The 9,421-nt window shown below is 45.5% G+C and overlaps 1 pseudogene; it reads right to left on the minus strand.

Moving 5' to 3' along the window:
• Window positions 1-355: 355 nt before the first annotated feature.
• Window positions 356-8,855, minus strand: LOC126496623 (vacuolar ATPase assembly integral membrane protein VMA21-like; annotated as a pseudogene).
• Window positions 8,856-9,421: the final 566 nt, after the last annotated feature.

Here is a 9,421-nt window from a genome sequence, read left to right on the forward strand (position 1 = left end):
GAGCATCTACACTAGTATTTAGTTTGTAGGTTTTAATTTTTTAAAATTTATTTTGTGGGGGCTGGAAAGATGGCTCAGTGGTTAAGAGCATTAAGGTTACTCTTCCAGAGGTCCTGAGTTCAATTCCATGTGAGTCACCATGTGAGGTGACTCACAGCCATCTATAGTTAGATCTGGTGCCCTCTTCTGGTGTGCAGGTGTACATGCAGACAGAACACTGTATATACATAATAAATAAGTCTTTAAAAAAATACTTTGTGGGCTGGAGAGATGGCTCAGTGGTTAAAAGCATTGCCTACTCTTCCAAAGGTCCTGAGTTCAATTCCCGGCAACCACATGGTGGCTCACACCATCTGTAATGAGGTCTGGTGCCCTCTTCTGGCCTGCAGACATACACACAGACAGAATATTATATACATAACAAATAAATACTTAAAAAAAATACTTTGTGTGTTCACGTGTGTGTGTGAGTGCGGGCATTATTCCAGAGAGTACACACGCGTCACAGGGTGTGTGTGGATTCCAGGGACAACTTTGGGGAGTTGCTTTTTGCCTTCCACCTTTTGAGGCAGGGTCTCTGTGCTGTGCTGTGTAGTCCAGGCTAGCGGACCTGAAGCTAGTTCTGGGTGGTTCTCCTGTTTGTACCTCTCATCTCCGCACAGGACTGTGTCTGGCACGCGCAGGCCGCCAGGCTTGTGCCAGCAGGGCTTTTACTCGCTGTGCCATCTCCTTGCCCCTGAGCTTTTGTTGTTTCGTTCATACAATTTTTAAGGCAGTGTGTGTAGCCCAGGCTAGCCTTGAACTTTGCCCTACCTTCTAACTGCTAGGACCCACACGTATGCTGAGGCTACCATTTGCTAAAATAAGACTTGTCTAGAGTGTACACAGCGTAGCTTCTGTGGGGCTCCCTTGAAGCATGATTAGCAAAAACACACAGAGAGAAATTGGGGTTCAACCTGAAAGTCAGAAAAGCAAAATAGCCGGACACTGGCTCTCACCTCTACCTCAGCCCTAAAATATCAATCCTGCCTCCAGGAATCTCAGAATGAGACTGTGCCCGAGAACTGTCTCCTCCCGTTTTCTGGGATTAAAGGCGTGCGCCATTCTGTTTCTATGGCAACTAGTGTGACTACTGGGATTAAAGGTGTGTGTCACCACTACCTGGTCTGTAAGACTGACCAGTGGGGCTGTTTCACTCTCTGATCTTCAGGCAAGCTTTTTTTAAAAATACAAATGAAATATCACTACAGTCCCTGGGCTCTCCTGAGAATCCTCTTTCGGATTCTCAGGTCTCTCGGATGCTTCTGCCTCTCAGCTGGACATGCAGGAGAAGTTGTGCCTACTTGGTGCAAGTGTCCAAGGATTTAACAGCTTTGGGGAGGTCCCTCTAGGCCCGTGTCAAGTCATGCTGCTGCCTCCAGCACAGTGCTCAGCTGCCCAAGTGAACCCATAGTTTTTAATTCCTTGAAGAAGTGTTAGATTTGCTGCCTCTTGGACACTGCTGAGGAAAAGGCCATGGATCTCCCTAGATTCCAGTTGTCTGTCTGCCTGGGGTCTCTCTCTCCTGACAGTTAAACCCTCCCCGCTGTCACCATCTCTTTATGTCAGTGCCTGGAATCCCGGACCATGAAGATAGGGTGCAGCAATATTTTTCAGTGTTGAACATTTGTTTCTAACTCATTTTTCCCCCTCAGAATCTAGAGGCATTTCATTAGTGTTAAGAGGCACTTTTTTAGCCAAGTGCACACACCTTTAATCCCAGCACTCTGGAGGCAGAGGCAGGTGGATCTCTGAGCTGGAGGCCAGCCTGGTCTACAGAGCAAGTTCCAGAACAGACAGGGCTACACAGAGAAACCCTGTTTGGGGGTGGGGAGAGGGAAGAGAGGCTCTTTTAAAGCCATCTGTGGTGGAGAATCAGTTCTCTTTGACTTCCATTGATCTGTACTTCAGTGATATCTGTTTGTCTGTCTGGAAATTGTGCCGTTTGATTGGTTGTGGCACCATCTGGGAAAGCTCATAAAGGCTTGCTTGTTCTCCATATCTGTGACGACCAGCTCAGGGACTTGGGTCAACGTTGGGGAGCCTGGCATATGGTCACTCTGTCATCTGCTGTTCCATATCTGACAAAGACTTGACAACATGACTTCCTTTTCCTCTGTTTTGCTGCGTCACCTCTTCCCTGAGCAAGGAAGCAGAGAACCCTCAGCACTGCTAAGCTAGAAAGAATGGGTCATGAGATCCAGAAAATAATGGAAATGAAATTGTGTCATCTAACATGGCAAGTTTCATTCTTGCCACAGAAATGAGAAGTGCCTAGGGGGAGAGAAAGTCAAAATCCAGTCACAGTTTCTAAGTCTATTATAACCCTCAAAAAACAAGAGAATGTCTTAAACATCAGAGCCAAGTCTAGTAGCTGGCGCAGGCCTTTGATCCCAGCACTCAGGAGACAGAGACAGAGGCAGGAGGATCTCTGTGAGCTCCAAGACAAGTAGGCCTCCACATGAGACCCTGTCTAGAAATAAATTTTTAAAAAATAATAAATCAGCACAAAGAAGAGAATTTAGTAAAATAGATGAGAATATAAAAGCTGAGGGTGTTTCCCCTTTAGCATGCTGATATCTAGGTGACACTTGTCTCCATAGTCAATAAAACAAAGTCTCGTTCACAAAAACTGAGCACACTTGAGGATTATGTTAATGGAGACTTACTTAACCCATTTAATGAAATTCATGGAATCTTACTGAGATTCGTAATAATTATTTTGTTACTTTATTAAGTCTCAATTTTCTAAAGCAAAAGTTTATCTACAACTGCAATTCTATCCTAATTAAAGTCCTACAGGAAAAGTAGGGAGGGGTCGCAAGGTGGTCCTAAAGTCGATCTAAAAATCAAAGCTATAGCGCTATAGCATAAGCCAGAGAGAGTTTCAGAGGGACTTGAGGAAATGCTGCCCTCTGACATCACAAGGATTCCTTTACTGTGTCCCCCCCCCCCCGACTAGAAGGTAATGCACAGAAGCACAGACTTTCGCTAGTTTCTGTCACTTCAGATTTCTAAGCCAGCCGCTGTTAAATAAGCGCGTGCTGAGAGAAGGAGTCCATGAATCAGAGAAGACATAGCATGCCTCTGCGCATTGGTGGGTCCATCGCTCAGCCAGTTGGACGTCTGTCCAGTCCTTTCACAACATTCTCTGGGGCACAAAACAAGCCCACAGCATCTGCCTCAGAACATTCCCTGTCCGTGAGGGAGTGGGTGTTCAGAACCTGATGGAGTTCTGAAGTGTGATGTCTGTCACAGGATGCTATGAGGTTGTGTGCTGTGGAGAAACCATGTTTTAAATCCGTTTTACTAGCTGGGCACAGTGGCACAGCTTCACTTCGAGCACTGGGGAGGCAGAGGCAAACGCTCTCTTTGAGTTGCAGCCTGGCCAACATATGGAGTTTCAGAACAACCAAACATACATTGACCCTGTTTTGGGGGGGGGAGGGAGTAGGTTTTACTAGGGCACAACTCCTTTGCCATAAAATGTACTCAATTCTAACTTCACAGTTGGATGAACTCAGACACATGTGTGTGCCAGCATTCTACAGGATTCTAAAGTTGTGCTTAACATACATACTTTTAAGCGTCCCAATTCAGTCATATTTATTTTTGTGTGCATTTATTGTTTGTTTTGTTTTTGAGACAGGGTTTCTCTGTGCAGCCCTGACTGTTCTGGAATTCATTCTGTAGACCAGGCTGGCCTTGAACTCAGAGATCCACCTGCCTCTTCCTCCCAAGTGCTGAGATTAAAGGGGTGTGCCAACTCTTCCCGGCTCATTCATATGTTTATGTATTTATTTGTGCATGTACATATGTGTGTGCACGTGCACGCTGTGGCTTGTGCATGTGGTGAAAGACAGCTCTCTAAGGAGTATCCTCCTTCCTGTGGGATGATGGTCAATCCTGAGCCATGATGCTGGTCCAGCTTAAGCGTTGTTAGGTTACAGATCGGCAGTGTTAAGCACACTGTTGTGCTCTGTGCCTGAATCTTTTCATCTTGCAAACCAAGCTCTCTACTCAATGGACACCAATTCCCTTCCCCATCCCCCACGGAAAGGGTTCTTTTTGATTCACCCTTGAAAGTGGAACATTCAGGATATTTAAAGAACGCCTGAAAATGATCTCAAAATACAGCTGCTTCCAAAAAGAACCAGTGAATCATTCAGGACTCATGAGAGTGCAAATTTTAAAAACACTGTTCCAGTTGACTAAAATTTACAAGGGAATTTGGGAACTGCTGTGCTGAATCCTCCCCTACCCAGGGTTTGAGTGATGTGGCTAGGTCTGCATCTCCTTCTTCCTGTATCATGGTCTCTGGTGTGCTCTCCGCAGACAGCCTAGGAGCACAGGGGTTATAGGTTGTGCCGTTCTTCCTCCTTTCTGAGTCCTCTTCCTGGGCTTCCCAAACTGGCTGACCTGTTTCCTTCTAGAAATGGGAGCCGAGGCCTCCTCAGGTCTCTGATGGGTCAGTCTGGGTCTGACGGCCACAACGACCAGAGCAATGAACCTGTTTCAGGGGAGTGAACTAGTTACAATGCTGCTTGGCCTCTTTCTCGGGTCATCAAACATCAGGGAGGCTGGAGCCAGATTCTCAGGATGCTTCAAGCTCCTGTGCATGGCCAAGTCTCCCCTGAGGTCTCCAGGTAGAAACGTCCCAGGGCGAGTTCTGCTTGGCCACTGTGGATTGCGTCTGCTTCCCTGGAACCATCTCCATGGGCAGAGAAAATTCCCCCCCCCCCAAAAAATAAACTGCACAATTACAAGGTGGAAGTAGGTTAACTTTACACAATGCAGGGCTAAGACAAGAGACCTGACTATTCAACAAGGATACCTTGAAGGTTTTTGATCAGGGACGTGAGATAGCTTAAGTCTGTAGAAAGCTCACTGCCTTGTAGGATTAAGGGGCCCATGGCTCAGTGGGCAGATGCGCCTGCCACCTACCAGCCCGAGTTGGATCCCTGAGACACACAAGGTGGAGGGATAGAACCAGCCCCCACAATTTGTCCTCACAACTCCATCCGTGTACGGTGACACACACACTAGATACCAACCAAACTCCTCCTAATAATAAATCAAAGATTTGTTTTAAACCATTTCTCTGATACACATATAATTTTAGCATTTTTTATTATTAAACACAAAAGCAAATGTACATGCTAATGACATGGATGTGATTCTGTCTCCATGGTTGGCTCTGGAGGAAGTGTTGGCTGAGTGGCACTTCAGATGGAGAACTTCAGTGTTTTTCAGAGTTGATTGACATTTTAATTTTGTAATGCTGAGATTCCATTTGTATAAATTAGTAACATAAAATGACAGACGTATGTTTAGGGCATTTCTAAATGTTTCTAAACTGTTGTGAATTCTCTCCTAATCACAAGTCAAATTATTAGTTTTTTTTTTTTTTTGAGGAGGGGTCGGTTTTTCTACACAGGGTTTCTCTGTGTGGCCTTGGCTGTCCTGAAACTCAGAGATCTGCTTGCCTCTGTCTCCTGAGTGCTGGATTTAAAGGCATGCGCCACCACCTCCCAGCTCTTTTTTTTTTAATTTTTTAAAAAGATTTTATTTATTTATTATGTATAGTGTTCTGTCTGCACGTATGCCCACAGGCCAGAAAAGGGCACCAGGTCTTATTACAGATGGTTGTGAGCCACCATATGGTTGCTGGAAATTGAACTCAGGACCTCTGGAAGAGCAGGCAGTGCTCTTAACTGCTGAGCCATCTCTCCAGCCCTCTTTTTAGTTTGTTAATAATTTATGTTTATTTTATGTTCACTGGTGTTTTGAACTGCATGTATGTCTGTGCAAGAATGTCAGAAGCCCTGGAAATGGAGTTACAGACAGGCGGGAACTGCCGTGTGGGTGCTGGGAATTGAACCTGGGTCCTTTGGAAGAGCCTTCAGTGCTCTTAACCACTGAGCTATCTATCCAGCCCTTTAATCCATTACTTTTGTTTGTCTTGTTTGTTTTTTGAGACAAGGTTTCTCTGTGTAACAGTCCTGTCTGTCCTGCCACCATGCATTGGAATCCCTGGTTATTGGCTATCCATTGTTGCTTGATGTAATAAGCCAATCAAACCAAATTAATAAATCCAGGTTTAATGAACAGAGCAAAGCACTCCTGCGTGACCTTCAGGAGGGTGGGAGAGAAATCACGTGACAAATATGGCTACCAGGTGACAGACCAGCAGATCACAACAATGCATTCAGAAACCTTTTACTGTTGCCGAATTCCCAGGGAACTTCACATTCAGCTCCATGGCTCAGCACAGGGGCTTCACCTCCCAGTCTTAAGAGGCTGGAGTCTAGGGAGTGTCCCGCTGTGTAGAAGCTCCTAACAGACAGCAGAGGGCCTAGGTCTGTTACTTTCCTACAGCCTAAACATGGCTGGGGCTGATCAGCCTCCAAAAAGGAAACCAGGACACGAATGAGTCGGCACTTTCTTGTTTCAATTTCTGACACAATTAGTGGTTTCCGGTTTTCCTTTCTGGCCCGATTTCTTGTAGAGGACTCAGAAAGCATCTGAGTCAGTTGCCTGCCCACCACACTGCTGTGAACTTTGCCGGTAAACCTAGTAGTGCCTCCCAAGGGCTTCAGACAAACACGAACTCCAAAGTAAGCACTGTTCCTGCTTGGTGGATCCAGATTGGAGCTGGTTGCTGAGACGGGGTCTCATGAGTAGTCTATGCTGTCTTTGATTAGACAGATCTTTCTGCCTCAGCTTCCTGAGAGAGAGAGAGATGGAATTCCAAGACTTGGCTGACCTTCAGGTTCAGCTCCAGAATTAAGGTTTTTGGTACCTGTGCTAGTTAGTCAGTTTTCTGTCAACTTGACGCAAGCTGGGGTCACCTGGGAAGAGGGACCCTCAACTGAGAAAGTGCCTCTGTCAGTTGGCTGGTAGGCCCATCTGTGGGGGCATGTTCTTAATAAATGGTTAATGTGGGAAGGCCCAGCTCAGTGTGGGGGCAGTGCCACCCCTGAGCAGGTGGTTCTGGGCTGTATACGAGAGCTAGACAACTATGAGGAGCAAGCCAGGAAGCAGCACTCCTCCACAGCCTCTGCTTCAGTTCCTGCCTCCAGGTTCCTGCCCTGATTTCCCCCAGTGTGTGACCTGGGTGGGAACAGAATAGTGAGAAGAAATGCGCCCCTCCTCCCCAGTTGGTTATAGTTAATGTGCAGCAGAGAAGAAGCTTAGACACTATTATTCTCACTCTCTCTCCCCCTACAAGGGTTGTGGGGCTTTTTGTGTGTGTGTGCGCGCGTGTGTTCTGTTCTTTCAACTTTATTCAAACAAACTGTATTTATTAGGAATATCCCAGAGGTACTTAACATATTCAAAAAGAAATTTCATGCTGTCAGAAGGTGGTGTTCACTTTAATCCTGTTTGTCTCCACGCCACTGCCATGAGCCTTCATTCCAGGCCACACAGACAAACGGGGCCAGAACAACAGCAACAACTGTGTCAAAAAAAAAAGTAGCTGTCTCTATTGGACATTCCGAAGGCGCTTTCAAATGTATAAGATTTAGTTGTAAAATACAACCCGATAGGCACTGTGATCATTAAAGCTGTGAAGAGCAGGGGTGTCTTGCGGGATGAAGATAAAGAGTTTTCATTTCTGAACTATGGGGGCTGCAGCACGTCCAGCGCCGCTTTATGAAGGCGCTCCATGGCGTGGCCGCCAGGGCAGGCACTAGATAATTGGTAGCATTTGGTGACCGCTTAGAAGATGACAGTACTAAGCCAGCTGTTGCTTTTTTTTTTTTTTTTATTCCTGTTGACCTAGCTGGCTCTGACCTTCTGGACTCACGCTCCCTTCCTGCCTGGGGATTCCTCTCGCCCCCACCCCAGTAGCTGGGGATACAGGTTCTCATGGCTACACCCTGCTATTGAACTTTCACTTTTTAATTATGTTTATTGACAAATACTGTAAAACAATTTACATTGCTAAATAAACTGATCCCATATTCCACTCTCCCAAGAGTTTTTTGCGTGCTATACCCCAGTATAGATACCCAATGGGACATTGTTTTATGTGCATAAATATTTTGCCTGCATGTGTGTATGTGTAGCATGAGCTTGCCCGATGCCCTCAGAAATCAGAAGGAGACATTGGGTCCCCTAGAACTGGGGTTAAGGGTATTTGTGAGCTACCATATGGATGATGGGAACTGAACCCAGGTTCTTTGCGAGAGTAACAAGTGCTCTTAGAGTACCAATGGGGCATATTCTTGAACATAATCATATTTATAGTATACATGCTATTCCTCATACCATTTTAAAAAAATATTCCCATGAAAAATTTAAAGAATATTATAAGATAGGCAGTCATGGTACACACCTTTAGTCCCTCCCAGCACTCCAGAGGCTGAGGCAGGTGACTCTCTGAGTTCGAGGCCAGCCTAGTCTACAGAGCGAGTTCCAGGACAGCCAGGGCTACATAGTGACACCAACTTGGTGTGGGGGAGGGGATATTTCTAGGTTGGAAGTCTTTATACACATAAATGATTTTGAAAGAATAGCAACAATAAAGAAAATTTAAAATTTTCTTCAAATTGCTAGCCCTCTCATAATCCTTTCCCTATAAAGATACTTGTATTTATCAGACACAGATAAGTTACCTAAGAAATGTGTAGGAGCTGGAGAGATGGCTCAGTGGTTAAGAGCATTGCCTGCTCTTCCAAAGGTCCTGAGTTCAATTCCCAGCAACCACATGGTGGCTCACAACCATCTGTAAAGAGGTCTGGTGCCCTCTTCTGGCCTTCAGGCATACACACAGACAGAATATTGTATACATAATAAATAAATAAATATTAAAAAAAAAGAAATGTGTATACGCCTCAGACATCTATATTTCTATATATTTCTTTCTTTAAATACAGGTATCAATGTCTACGTTCATCCTGCTATGTATCTATCAATCACTGTACTTATAAATCCATACTCAAATCCCACCTGTCCCCAGCTCCATAGAACCACACCCTTTCCTGCATCTGTTCTCTGTGCTTTGCTCTGTTGATTGTCCCTGCCTTGATTTGGCTATGTGCAGGTCAGTGGAGCATACTTCCTGAACTGCGCCATTCACTCATGACTAGGGTCAAATGTATTCCCAACTGTGAAGTTTCACCATGATTTCCATGGCGTCTAGGATGTGGTCGTTTGTGTGTGCGTGCCCCCAACGATCACCCCATGTGGTCATCTGTGTGTGCGTGCCCCCCAACGATCACCCCATGTGGTCATCTGTGTGTGCATGCCCCCAACAATCACCTCATTGCTTTTCACCTAGAAATGGGGCCTTAACAGCTTCTGGAAGACAGAAACAAACAGAAACGCCCAGGCATCTTCTGAAAAGGTGCTGTTCTGTTCTCCTGCCACATTTGCT

Source organism: Alexandromys fortis, unplaced genomic scaffold, assembly GCF_014885135.2.
Source record: "Alexandromys fortis isolate MF-2015 unplaced genomic scaffold, M_Fortis_MF-2015_v1.1 scaffold_6, whole genome shotgun sequence".
Taxonomy (NCBI): domain Eukaryota; kingdom Metazoa; phylum Chordata; class Mammalia; order Rodentia; family Cricetidae; genus Alexandromys; species Alexandromys fortis.